Raw genomic sequence first — 15379 nt, forward strand, 5'->3', positions numbered from 1 at the left:
TAGCGCATGTCTGCAGTTTGCAAATGGTGCCCCATCATGCGATGTGTTTGTTATTGTTACCCCATGGAATCCCGCTCTCTTCCAAATGTCATCCGCTCTATCCCCTAATATTGATATTAACAGGCCTTTTACATCTCCTACTGCTAGTTTCTGTCCTGCGGTGTGTTTTTCCATTTCATATATCCACTTACCCGCACCTCCACTTAGTGATGGGAGCCTACATTTTATATTTTCCTTATCCGTATGCTTCCAAGGGACGTACTGTGGTCTAACCCCTCCTCTCTCCAACAGTGGCATTAAGTTGTGTCTTGTGTCACCCTTTATGTTCCATAATATCGAGTCCTCACACCCCTCCTCTTCTTCCGGTTCCTTTACCTCTTCAATTCCGTCCTTATTACCCCTGCTCCTAGCTCCTTCTCCATCCTTTCCCCTTTCGTCATTTCCTGTATTTAATGTGGGCGTGTTTATTTGTCTGTCTTGCCTGCGACTAGGGAGGTCTCTAAGCCGACATGCATAGGGTGTCAGTTCGTCCATGAAGGGCGCGAGCTTTATTCTGCGCAGCGAGCGTGCGGTGGTTGAGCATGTAGGGTGCGATGGGGGAGGGCGTGATGGAGATGGGGATGGTGTGGTTTCATGGGTTTGTCTTTCCACTAGTCCTTTCACTCCCTCCTCACTTCTCTCCAAGTCCTCCCTTCTCCTACTGATCCATGGCGAGTCTATGTTTGTTTGAGTGAGGTATAGCTTATCTAAGCTTTCCCTTTCACTCTTTCTTCCTTCTCTCTCCACTCCTTCTTCCTCCTCACTGCAAAAATCATTCATAAATGGCACCCCCCACTCTGCCTTTTTCCCTTTTATTGTTACTGTCTCTAAGTCTATTAGGTCTATTTCTACTTTTCCTTTGTTATCAACTGCTCCCCCTAGTGCTGATGTTGTTGCTACTTCTCTACTTCTATATACATCCCCCCATCTTTCACTCTCCCTACTCCTCTCTTCTCTTTCCCCTTCACTTCTCTCCTCCATCTCCCTACTATTTTCCTCCCTCTTCCTTTGCAATTCCTCCATCACTTCGTTGCTCATCTGCTCCAATATTCTCTTTCTTCCTTTCCCATTTCACTCTTTCTCTCTCTACTATACTTTCTATTACTTTCCCCTCTTCATATTTCTTAGCTGCCTCTGATAGTACCCTCCTCTTCCATATTGCCATTTCCTTTTCTCTTTCTTCTTCTTCCTTTTTCTTCTCTCTCAACACTACTCTTGATACCCTGTCTGCTGCTGCTTTTACCCTTTCAGTTTCTCTCCTTTGCTCCTCATTTCGTTCCCTTAATTTTTCCAATTCGTCCTTACCTTCTCTCCTTTTCCTCACTCTCTCTCTTTCCTCCCTCTCAAGCTGTTTGATCAATTCATTCTGCTCATCCCTTAGCTTTGCTAATCTTTCCTCTAAAATCTCTTCCTTTTGCCGTAATAGCTCCTCCCCCCTCATTTCACTCTCTCTTGCACTATCCTCGTCTGTTCTCTTTACTACCTCCCTCTCTTCTCCAGTTAGTGAACCTCGTAATTTTAATAATATCTGTGCAGCTACCCACTCATCATTTCCTATCTCTACAGTCTGCTCTTCTCCAATCCTCCCCTCCCCCACTGGCATCTTCCTATGAGCCACATATGGTGGAGGGCTGTATGCCGGGTTCGAGTATCCTTTAGCCGCTCTTAACTGTCCTTCTATTTCTCCTAATTCTCTTAAAGGGTACAACCCTCCTCCCTCCGTTTTCACTCCCGGTGTTATGGGTATCTCGTCGTTCGGTTCCTTTTTTATGTCGTCTGATTTAACAATCTTTTCTCCTCCCTCTCCTCCGTTCCCCGTATTCTTTGTGCTTTCACGCCCCTGTTTCCCATCCTCTCCTTCTTTCTTAATCTCCTTTTCTTCCGGTGTTTCCCCCATAGTGAACATTCCATTTGGTCCTGGTCGGGACCCCTGGAACATCCTCCATAAGTTAAACACCTCCACATGGTTTGCCAACTTCTTCCCCTTGTATGTATTGTGCAGATGGTTTAGCAGTGAATGTTGGGCATATGGATCGAAACTCCCATTAGGCGGCCATGGTGTTAACATTTTGTTATCCGTCCCCTGGGTCCACTCTATGCTGTACTTAATTAATTTCTCCCTATGGGGTGGCAGTGTGGTGCATATGTGTTGTAGTGGTGTAGTGAGGGTGTTCCCCCACCCTCCCGACCCTGTCCCGTATGACATAGTGGCGCTCCACTTGTTATCCTTCCCTTCACTAGTAGTTTACAATATACAACCTTATATTGTTTACCTGGCCTCGTAAGTATGGGGACTTACGACAATCCTTTATGTATGGTTTTACATTTGTCTATTCCCTTCTGTTACTACACCCTTACGGCCCCCTGCGGCCGAAGCGCACGCAGCCCCCTGCGGCTGCGTACCCTTTACGACGCTCTTCTACAGTCGTCCTGTTTCCCCGTTCTCCTCCCCCTTTTACACTTGCCGTGGCCGGCGTTCTCCGTGCGGAGCCACGCCCCTTTCCCCTTCTCCTTTTCCCTATCCACTCGTTTATCGTTTATCTCCGCGTCCGCTCCCTTATCATATTTCTCTTCCCCACCACTCCCAAAACCAAAGTTCCTTGTGTTCGCGATATCCTATTAAATCCCCACTGGTGACGTCACCGATCTCTTCGAGCTACTGGTACATTCTTATTATGTTCTTTAAGTTCAAAATACACTTGCAATCTACCCCCGCTAACCCTACAGCTGTCTTCCTGTCACTCCTGGAACAAGGTAATCAAACCAATAATATAATCGGACTGCGCACGCTGCGTCGCCTCGCGTGTGATACGCCCCTCAACAGGAGGGCTTGACCAGCCAATTATCTTCCGTATTGGGCAACTAGGCAACTAGCCGCCGCCTACAGGGAATCGTCATCTACCTATCGAGTTTCTTGCTCGAACAATAGGGATCCTTGTCTACTCATTGATCAATAAATGCCAAATCGTAGGAAACCACACACACCCCCACCCTTACACGTAGTCACGACTTAGGCCAATCAGTGCCTTACGAGCGGGCGCACGTGATGTTTTCGTGCTCCGCCCTCCCTCTTTCGCGTAACATAGCCGACTGCTCTCGCACTCGTTTCGTTACCATTCATTCCATTGGCAACACTAAGTTGTTAGACCTTCGCCGTGCATCTGTACAACACCTCCCCTATTTACTTCCTCCCCCCTCCCTCACAATTTTGCATTGCTTGTTGTGCGTGTCATGCTCACCAAGTTCTCTCGATGCAGGGCCGCTCGACTGCGTGCACCCCTCCAAGCGGCTGGCCACCTCCCCTCGTCTGGACCACGTCTGGACACTCGCCAACCGCGGGCGGGATACTTCTCAACCGGCTCCCGAGGGCCAATATCCAGATTGCGCTGTCCAGTCTTCTCGCAGCTCCGCGATGGTCCTGTAGTCCTCAGAAGGGGGCAACGGCAGAGGGGGCCGCGCCGCCGGGCCTCCTCGCAACGGGAGTGCCTGGAAAAAGTAAAAATAAAAAGTCGAAGTAAAAAATAAAAAGTCGATCTTAAACAGATCTCAGCAGTGCCTCCAACTTGTCGGGGGGAAATTCTGACGGGGTCGGCCGGGCCGTCCGCAGACCTCCAGGCAGGGAGGCCCCAACTCCTCCCGTATATCCCAGATGAGATAGAGTATGAGACACACACAAGGAGCAAGGTGACTCTGCTGTTTATTAGACAAAACGGCAGGGATGGGTCAAGGAGCGTACGCGTCCGTCCTGACACACACACAATCGTGGGGCTCGCAGGCCCTTTTTACTGTATTATGACGCGCTATTTGCGTCACTTCAGAAAGTTAACAAAAAACCTATTGTCACTCATAATTGGTTGCTCGAGTGGTAGGGTTAGTATAGCACACATATAGAGGACAATGTTAGTGGACAAAGGGTAGTCAGGTGATATATCTGGGTTGTCCCTACAATTAGATACATGAAAATTGTTACATGAAGACTCCTGAGGATTGGTTAATATTACTGGCGTCAGTGATAAGAGCCCCATGTTCTGATTGGTGCGCCCGTGAGCTTCCCAGCCTGGGACCACCGCTGTTCCCAGCTCTCGGTGTACCTGCAATTGCAACAATGTTTCACTATGGGTACGTGCAGACAATGTGAGGATCTATTCATAGTTGGAAGGCTGACCGCTCCCACTGTCGCAGATGTCCAGTGAGCCTTTCAAGTGTATCTGCCTGTGTCTCGTAGCGAGGGATCCAGACGCCTTTTCTCTCCTGGGTTTGGCATCTCGTCAGGTTCGGCTTGGTCACGTGGGGAGGGACCGTGTTTGAGGCAGAATTCTGCACAATTAATATTGCTTTTCCACTGTGTGTCTGGTTTAATTTGCAGGTGTGACCTTAACGTTGGTGCGCGGAGTGCGAGGTTGCAACATCGTGCCTTTGATGCTTTGTTCTTGGAATGTGGGTTTGCAACATTGCGACCTTGGCTGGTTGTTTCACCGGGCCCATTCTGTGGGATCAGCAACCAGACTCTTGCTTTGTTAATGTCCACGGGAGCTCTTGTTTGAGGCCTACTTGGGCCTGGTGCATAAGTGGTCCGTTTGGTGCATAGGTGCTTTAAGTTATAGTAGCATATAGTTCCATGACCAGTATTGTGTCTTCATTATATTTCTTATGGTGGTAACTGGTTTCAAGAGAAGCGTGAGCAAGCTTTGTAGATGAGTTCATGACGCGTCTTGCGTTTCTGCATTCTGAAAGCCTATGTAAAAATAATAAAGATGCACGTCCGTGAATATGCCTGTCGCCTACGTCATAGCACTGAGTATATTCTTCGTGTAGATCGGTGTGGGAATGTCCAGTGTGTATATTTGTACAGATGTGCTTCCCGTTGTCTAGGTCGTCATGGCATCTCTAACGACGTGTAGATTTTAGTCTAGTTGGTCCGTCCCGCAGGTGTCGGCATGGCCAGTGCGGGCTGTTGGGCAGGCAGATGGACACATCCGTATGTTCCTGTACCAGGGTATTTGGTCGTCTGGTAAATGGACAAACTCTTCTCGTGGCGGGTGTCTGGGTCGTGACCCTCTAGGCCAAGCGCGAGAGGTGAAGGACGGGAGCCTGGTTTTCCATTCTCCCACTTCACCCCAATGAGAGTCATTCAGTTAAAACAGACTAAGCCAAAGTCAATAGGCAAGATTCTAGATAGGCAGAAGCACTTCTTTGAAGGTAAGTAGAAAAGTCTTTGCATAATGTTCCAGAAGTTTTTGAAGAAAAATATGAATCAATGTAGGGCCACAAGCTGTTAGACTTGTGAGTAGTAGAAGATGCAAGCAACTCTACAGCAAGAGGTAAGTTCTCCTAGACTTTATACAGTAGCTTTAAAATGAAGAAAAGATGCAGCAGATGACTCCTGTTCCTGTGCAGCTCTGCAGGTCTCACTGTTCCTGGGCATCAGTCATGGGGACAAGAGGGAGGACATCGGGGGACTCCTGCACTGTACTGGGATGGCCAAAACTTGCAACCGGCAAACTTCACTTTCAGTGGCTGTTCAGTGTTTCAGCTCCTCGCATCTACCGCAAGTAGCAACAAAGTGGTTCCTGGCTGTTGAGATGGACTTTCCTTCCATCTGGGGTCCTGCACTCTGTTGAGGGGACTCAGGCTTGGCCAGTCCTGCTTCCTGGGAGTCCAGAGGATCTTCCTGGAGCTCTTGGCCAACTTAAAAGCAACACACAAAATGTGGTGTTCCTCTCCCTGGCTCTATGGTTTCCAGCAGCAACTCCGTGGAAATTCAACCAGCTCTGAGATGATGTCCAGGGGGCTTACCTTGGAGGTGATTGGTCCCACCAATTCAAGGGGAGAAGTCATCCTTGCAGGGGGTTCTCTGTCAACTTCGAAGTTGGTATTTCGGCACTGCAGCAGGGCTTCACCGGGCAAACCAACGGTGCAGGAGTTGCAGCAGGCGTCCTCTTCAAGTTCTTCTTCGATTACTGATTCCAGTGGTCAACTCTGCCTTCCAAGCCAAAAGACTTGCCTTATATACAGTTCTCTCCCTTTCATTCCAGCCTAGCTGTCACTCACCCAGCAGGGTGGCTGTCCTTGCCGAACAGTCAGCCAGCCAATCATCAGAGAGTGCATTTGGGTCTCCTAGGAGACTAAGCACAGGGAGTTCCGGGCCTCCCCCTCAATTCCTGCCTACCCCAGACACCCTGGAGCCAGAGGTGGACTTCACTTGTGAATCCCACCAAAGGCATAATTAACACAATGATCAAACCTGGTTTGGCGTGCAGAGTAAATCTCAAGAATTACCTTTCCACAAAGAAATGGCAAAAAAGAAGACCGGGCCATTTTGACAAAAATGGCACCTTTGGGTGCTTTACTGCAGCTGCAAACACAGCCCATGGTAAATGCACACCACAGTATTAAAAATGAAACTACTGCCACCAGCCATTCAGTTAGGAAAGGGTAACATAAAATTGTTACATGAGAAGCTAGACAAAGGGGATATTAAGTAACACCCCCAGCACCCTATTGTAAGATAGTGTGTGCTGGGTCTAGAAAGTTACAAATGTAAGTTAAGTCAGTTTCACCTCACTGCTCTGGGAAACAGTAGTTTATCCCAGAGAAGGTATTTAAACCTTGGGGAAATCTAAGAGACTTCCCTGTGTCGCTGCACTAAAGGTGCTGTGTGTCACAATATAAAATATGATGCCTATGGAGTTGGTTAGAATCCACAACCAAGAGAAACACAGTGTACAAAATTCACATTAAAATACACGAGAGAGTGGGAAAAAGGGTCTCACTCTATCCAGGTTAAAAAAATTAAGTCCTCATAATCCATCAAAGTTGCTGGGGGTCTCTAAGGTAGAGGGAATTGGCACATTTCTGAGAATTCTCCCTAACACTAGGCGAGCGCACTCTCCCCGTGCGGATGGTCGAATTCATCACAGAGACACATCTAAAAAAGAAAATGATTTAATTGTACTAACATTCTACATTTTATAATGTTCATTTCTAAAGATTGGTTCAATTATATATTGCAGCTGTTATATTAGTCTTACTGAGCAAAGCATGTTATCATAATGCATACTGAGATGGTAATTCATGGAATGGAATTAATGTGTGCTGAAAACAGGGGCACAAGCGTGAAAATCACAGCACACGCGTGCGAAACCCATGCAAAACCTGTTTCCTGATTCATGAAAGGCGCTGCACGTGCTTTACCTGGGACCTGCACCAAATCCGCGGGTGGTGCACACGTCATTGCGACATCCCAAAGGCTGCGCGCGATACGCCCTGTGATGGTGCACACCGCCCAGCGCACACACCTAAAAAGGGGCAGACCTTGCGGAATAGTGAACAACAAGCAAAAATGTGGGCTTTACGGGGGAAGTACCGCTGCAAAATCCTCACAACGCCCAGACGTGCGCTAACACATGTATTCATGGAATCGAACAGGGGAAACCCACGCACACCAAAAGATGCGCTAACCCGGTAACACATTCACCAGGCGAAAGCTGGCGCAAGCACCCCCACCCAGCATAAAAGTGCACACAAACAACAAACAAGCTCATACCGCTACGATGAATGTACCGTTCCTCGCAGCAGTGGTCGTGGGACAACGCAGGAGGAGGAGATAGCCAGGCCCCGCATTTGTTTTACCCAGCAACGGCCTTTTTGGGATGCCTGATGACCAGGTCTATGGCAGGTACAGGTTTCCACCCCACATCATCCTACACCTGGTTGCTGAGATGGGAGGATGACCTCACATCACCCACCCTGTGCTCCCAAGCACTGAGCCCCTTGGAAAAGGTGCTCAATGTAATGCATTTTTTGGTCACTGGTTCATTTTAGCGGACAACTGCCATAGTTGCGGCCGTCTCACAGCCCACACAGTCACGCTGCCTAAACCAGGTGTTGGCAATCATGATTGCACGCCCCTCAGTCCGCAGGCACATATACATGCCCAGAACACCAGCAGAAAGGCAGGCCGTGGTCCAGGACTTTTACAGTGTGGCACACTTCCCCAAAGTTCTTGGTGCCATTGATTGCACCCATGTGGCTCTACGACCACCTAGGGACAATGAGCACATCTATCACAACTGCAAGCACTGGCATTGCATCAATATGCAGGTGGTATGCAATGCCAAGGGTGAAAGGGGCCCCTAGGGGACCCTGACGTCTATGGAAACAAGGCGGTTCACCACACACGATAGAGACGCCAGACACAAGGTTGTATTCCCAAAGCTAGGGTTTTATTGCAAAGCAAAAGTCTCAGTTGGCCAACTTGGTCTCACGCCCAGCAACGTGTATCTCTAGACCTCGAGGTACGCAAGAGAGTGAATTACATGCATCCGTTACATATATACAAAATGCATATCAAACAATCAGCTATGACATGTATAACACCCATCTTCATGGGTTTCTTTGAACTTGGTGTGATGATGGACATCTCCGACTACTATGACACCTTAAAAAATCTATTCTAGTAACAATTTGCAATTTGTGAGTGCGGAGGCATCTTTTGGTTATTGAATAGATCACAGCGCTTCTGTTCTTGGAAGCAAACTACATACAGGGGGGAGTTGCATTCCGGACCTTGCTATCTATAAGGTGCTATTCGTGTCCTGGGAGCCGACATGCTCTTAGCGGGCTCAGCAAAGGGGGGCCGTTAGAAAAGCATAATTCAAGCCTTTAGCAGTATTATTCTAACATATTCTACCATACAACGAGACTGGCTGGCAGCTGTGAAATTATTAAATGCCCTGCGGCTCTGCATCAAGGCTACATTATGGAGGGAGCCGGGCATTCTTCCTGGCGCTGCCTACGTTTGTGTTTCAGCGAAACTCTTGTTATCCTCTCGGCCCTGTGGCCTTGTCCTTTTCATATACAAACAACAATGTTCCACAGTCGAGCAGTGTAAGCGGAAAATATACTGCGAAGCAATGGGAACAGAAAGCAATGAGCAATGTTTAGAAAACAAAAAACAAAAATGGCGATTCTTCTTACATCAAAATGGCCGTTCATTGGAAAATTCGAAAACCTATATTCTGTCGTATCGTGCATGAGACGGTTGGCCCATGGCCACCGAAATGCCTTTGCGGTCTCAAATTAGATTTCTAGACTGACAAACCCTCCTTTGGCTGTATGCCAAACGTCTCATCTATTTATTGAAACCTCCTCTAGTGATGATGAATCTGAAGTACTTATGTCTGAGTCTTGCATGCTATCTTGGACATCATTGTCTTCATTAATATCCATTGCCATCAACTCTCTCATTACTCTCATCTCATTTGGGTCTGGGCTAGTTCGATCATGAGGTTGTTTTTTCTTTGTTATCATTTTCATGCATCCTTCCGTACATCCCTCAGTTACCTCTGCACAAACTATGGGTACACAATGTACACAACAACAACATGTTAGGAATATTCCGAACACCACTATTAGTATTGAGATCAGCTTCCATCCCCAAGATCGTAGTATTGCCCAAAACCAAGATCCTATTTCCCAGCTCCCTTCTCCCGTGGGGATTTCAGAGCTGAGAATGTGCATTTTCTTTATTGCTTCAAAGATCAGACATAAACGCAACATGCTGATCCCACTATTTTGCAAATTCCCCCACGATCAACCAGGATTACATCGAGAGTCATTCTATTTTGCAGCGTCATTAACCTGATTCCACTTTCTCCCAACATCATGTTAAATAATATATCTGTTGTTGTGTTTATTGTATTCTTTAGTATTGTGGACAGTTGCCTTATATTATAGGAGTTCACTATCTGTCCTAAAAATGGAATGAATGATTTCGCTACATCAGTTGCTATTAAAACACCTTTGTCAGTCCTCTTGACTCTAGTTCTGAATAATTTGGCCATGGCTGCTGTTTCCAAGAGGAATACTCCTGGGAACAATAGCCCGAGATAACATGTTCCTTCCCAGTTTCTGGGCAACCAAGGGTATGCCTTCTCTCCACATATAAAATAAACTGGATCACCTACGTATACTGGTTCTATTTTCCATTTTAGTACCACTGTATTCATACAACCAGTATATGTTCCGACTGGAAAAGATCCTTTCTTTTTTAGGCAAAAAGGGACAGTTCTTGGGCTATAATTCACCGTGTAGGATGGGGGAATCGCATCTTTGTTCCCTTCTGTTCTTACACGAAACGTCATTACAGATGTTGTTTCTGGCGGGGACAATCTATCTCGTCTATTTTGTCGTGTTATCTTTCGTGTGCTTTTCCTCGTGGGCTCTGGGGCTATTACTTGTGCTTTATGGAAAATGGAACAACCCACAGGCTTCATTATTATCTCCTCAAACTCATTCATGTTGGTTCTGTCTAATTGGCCCGTATCACTCTTATTCCACTTCCCATAGAACATTGCACCTAAAGATGCACTACATGCAGAACTTAATGGTAATGGCTGCACATACCACCCTACTCCTTTCCCAGCATGCTGTGGTAAATGGGCACATACCCAGCAGTTTGTTTTCTTCAGGATTGCATGTGTCATGTTCATTATCAGAAGTAAGGTGTTATTTGTAAAACCTTCCCTGTGTTTTTTTTCCATTAGGTGTAGGGTATAAGTTATCACCTGAACTGGGCTTTCAGTAGTGGATATATTAATTATTGGTAAAAACATTTCTAATGGGTGTATTGTTTCTACCCACCATAATATTAGGGCAGTCGATATTGGTGCTACCACGCTCATAAAGCACATTATTATCGTTAGTGTCAGCATACAATTTGTTTTACCATGCGTTTTTCTTAAACTTATAGTCTTTATAACTGACTCATTCTCAGTGGTGGTGGTGCAGGAGGAGGCTGGAACCGGTCCTGGCATGTTTCTCGTCGCCCTTCTTCTTCCTTATCACAGTTCGTTGTGGATATCTCTCTTCGTCGCGCTTGCTCTGTTGTCTATAAATTCAATGGAATTCTCACAATTCAGTTTTGCCTGACCTTTTTTTTTTTAGCCTGGATTCGATTATTCGTTTTTAGGCGAGAGCACTTGTCCCTTCTTATACTGCTCAGAGGACCTTTGATCAGTTAATCGCCTCAGTATCATGTGCGCCCAGCTTGTCCGCTCTGGTTCCGGACACATGTACTGTTAATCAATTATCTCACTTGTCATAGTACTATGTGCGCCCAGCTTGTCTGCTCTGGTTCCGGACACATGTACTTTTATGATCGCACCGAGGAGCCACGAGTCTTGAATTGTCCGACCTGCACAATTCTCACGCTTCTCTCCTCTACACCCCTGGTTCCTTCTCCGTCCATGAGCTGAACCAGAGGTTGACATAATCACCAGAAGAAAAAGAATGCGGATCACTTTATCTTCCGAGGCCGCAGGTTGTATCGCCTTGCTCCTGGTATCGTATGATCCGTGAACAGAGCCGGTGCACTTTCAGATTCCGGCTTGAAGTCAGCCTGTGGCGCTACTGCAGGTGCTGGTGTGCGCCGCGCCAATGATGCAGATTCGGTATTTGGCGTGCTGGCAAGTGCTGGTGGGCGCCAAAGGGGTACATGATTTGGTTTTGCTGGTATCTGCAAGGCAGATTTCACGTCGGTCAGCAGTGATGTCGATTCTGCTGGGCAACGTTGGGGCACTCTTTGCCCTTCCCCCTCTTTGGCAATCGTCTCAGGCTTTGTTTTGAGTTTCACTTCACGTTTTTGCAGATCAGGTGGCTGCACACTGGCAACAGTTTCTTTCATTTCTGGGACCGCTGTCTCTTTCCGGTCATCAGTGTCAGGCAAGACTTTCAGTGCAGTTGGAATCTTTTTGACATGGATGGCATGGATCCAAGACTTCCTTACATCCACCCGTATTGCCGTCTGCGTCGTCAAAAGTACTTGATGGGGCCCGCGCCACCTAGGTGCTAATGATGACTTTCTTTCAAAGTTTTTTTAGCAGCACCCAGTCTCCTGGCTCCAGCGCGTGCCCCGGACCGGTATACCACACGAGTAATGCCTCCTGCACCTGCTGATGAATCAAACGCAATTTCTGCATTAAAAGGCCACAATAAGTACTAAGCACAGGATGTTCTATCTCACTGAGTCATTTTGGCTGAGGTGCGCACCATACATTTGCCGGCCTCCCCATTATGATCTCGTATGGGGAGAGCCCAGTTTTCGCCTGTACAGGCGTACGCATGCATAATAGTGCTATTGGTAATGCATCCACCCAACTCAATTTGCTTCCCGCACAAATCTTGCTAATCTTTGATTTAAGAATCCCGTTGTGCCTCTCCACAAGACCGGCAGAACTCGGATGCCTTGAACTATGGAATCTCTTATCAATCTGGAGACCTGCACATATCTGTAACACCACTGCACCCACAAAATGTGATCCATTATCGGAACATAGGACATGGGGCAAGCCAAATCTGGAAAAATACTCCTTCAACATTACTTTTGCCGTAGTCATCGCTGTGCAGTCTTTTAAAGGATATGCCTCCACCCACTTACTGAATGCACAGATTACCACCAAGACGTATTTTAAGTTTTGGCACATTTCCATCTCTATGAAATCAAAATGAACTACCTCAAACGGCATGGAGGGTGGGCCAACACTGCCTGTTGGTGTCACTGTTCCCTTTCCTACATTGTGCTGTAAACACGTGATACAGTTCTGCACCAACCTCTCTGTATTCTTTTTTATGTTTGCATTCTGCCATACTGTAGAAAGGTTCTGTATCATTTTCTTGGCACAGATGTGCGTAGGGCTGTTGGCCATTGTGACCATTGCAGTCACATATGAATTTGGCAACATCCAGTTTCTAGTTCCCTTATCCACCCAACAACCCTCCAAATCCAACTCAGCAGATGCCTCTGCTCATCCCTGTATTTCATCAGCCGTAGCCTCGGGCTGCATTTCTTTGACAGTCACAACTCCATCTTCTATCATACAGGGTACTTCATCTGTCTGAACCGTCATCATCTTGGTATTCAAATCAGTGGCAGTTTGTTTCGCAATCCTGTCTGCAAACGCGTTTCCCTCTCCTATTTTGCATGTTACTTTTTTATGTGACTCGCATTTCACTATTGCTAGGCGCTTTGGAAACGTGAGTGCAGACAGCAATCGTGCAATCAAAGGGCCATGTTGAATTCTGGCACCATGTGATGTCAGAAACCCTCTCTCCACCCAGAGTCGTCCAAAGTTATGAACCACTCCAAACGTGTACTGACTATCAGTATATATATATTCACATTCAAATTTTCAGGAATCTCGCAGGCTCTGTTTACTGCTATTATTTCCGTGGCTTGTGCTGAATTATAGGGGATTCTTTTACTTTCTACAACTCTCTCTAGGGTAGTGATAGCGTGTGCGGCAGTTGTCGTGCCATCTGGTAATTTAAAACATGAGCCGTCACAAAATAACTCTCCATCCGGCTCTTTCTGTGGAATATCACTTAAATCGACTCTCCCCTTGGTTTCTTCCTCAGTGACCATTAAGCAATCGTGGGGGGGTGATTCATTCTTCCCAATTTCTTTTATAGTTAATGGCATTAATTCTGCAGGATTCAAAGCGTTGCACCTCATAATTTGGATATGGGACGCGAACAAGATAATCTCATATCTTGTCAATCTAGCAGAGGTGAGGTGTTGCGTCTGTGTCCTATTTAATAGAACGTCTATGGCATGTGGCACCATCAGAATTAAAGTGTGTACAGGGTCCAGCGCAGAAGAAAAATAGCTGCACGGCCTATTTCTTCCACCTTGTTCCTGTGTCAAAACTGCCAATGCACATACTTCACTTTCACACACAAATAGTCTAAACATTTTCTTATAGTTCGGCGTACCCAAAACTGGAGCCGAGCATAATGCAGTTTTCTATCCATCAAATGCTCTCTGGCATTCCTCATCCCACTGCAAAGACATAACCGCATCTTTTCTAGTCAAATTCACTAATGGTTTCACAATCAACGGAAAATTACGAATCCATTGTCGGCAATATGAAGCCATGCCTATTATGGCTCTGACTCCTTTTTGTGGCTTTGGAATAGGCATACAAGAAATACTTTCTATCCGTTCTGGCGTTAGTCTTCTCCCTCCTTTCGAAAGTAGGTAGCCCAAGTAAACTACCTCCTTTCGATTATACTGAAATTTCTTCAAACTAGCTTTATGGCCATGTGCCGCTAGGTGTGACAGTAGTAATACAGTGGTTTCTTTACAAATCTCCTCTGTGTCTGCAGCTAGCAATAAATCGTCTATGTATTGCAAAAGTACACAATTCACGGGTAATTCCAGCATGTCTAGTTGTTCTTTTAATGCTCTACTGTAAATACTTGGACTTTCCGTATAACCTTGCGGAATTCGCGTAAATGTAAATGATCATCCTCCTAATGTGAACGCGAACAAGTATCTACTGTCCTTGTCCACTGGAATACTAAAGAATGTGTTCTTCAAATCTATTACACTAAAATATTCTGCTGAAACAGGTATCATTGTCAATATTGTAGTGACGTCTGGCACTAGAGGAAATTGCAGATGTACCACCTTATTTAATGCACGTAGATCAATTATGAAACGGTATGGTACCTCATTACCTCCTTTTTTATAAACCGGAAGGATCGGGCTGTTACATGTACTGCCTGTGATTGCCTCTATTACCCCTAATTTCACCAAAACATTAACAATACTCTTCAATCCTTTCTCACCTTCAACCGCAATTTTGTATTGGGGTATTCGCGGTAGGGTAACACCTTCTTTTAAAATAAATCTTTACTGGCTTTATCTTTAAACATCCCACATCCTTGTCATGCATTGCCCATGTACAGGTTGGTACTTTACTTAGTTCCCCTGGTAACGCTTCGGACATAAATTCTGACACAGGGGCATCGTGTGGCCATATCGTTAGAAACACTCCGTCTGCCGTGCAATGTATAACAGATCCTAGTTTTTTCAACAAATTTTATCCCAACAAATTTTCTCCACAATTTTCTGTTAGAAGGAAAGGACAATGTTCGGTAAATGATCCTATTGTAAATGGGACTGGTTTGGACACTGGGTTTATGACTGGTGTACCTGCGAACCCTATGGAAATATTCTTTTGCCCTGACAGTGGTATATTCGGATCCAAGTGATGGTCTATTGAACACTTCTGTGCTCCTGTATCTACAAGAAAGTGGTGTTCCTCATTCCCGACTCTCATTTCTACGTAGGGTCCTCTCTGATTCACGGGAATACACACTGGTTCCGACCCCTGTCCTGGGCTGTCCTATTGGGGAAATAACATATTGTCCGATGTGTAATCATTACCATTACTGTAATACGTGTTTGGCTGTGTATCGAAAACATTTCCACTCTTCCCTCTATTTCCCCCACTCTGATTTCCATATTGTTGATTTTGCTGTCCCTGACTCTGGT

This window comes from Ambystoma mexicanum, chromosome 6p, assembly GCF_040938575.1.
Source record: "Ambystoma mexicanum isolate Mex_15411 chromosome 6p, UKY_AmexF1_1, whole genome shotgun sequence".
NCBI lineage: Eukaryota > Metazoa > Chordata > Amphibia > Caudata > Ambystomatidae > Ambystoma > Ambystoma mexicanum.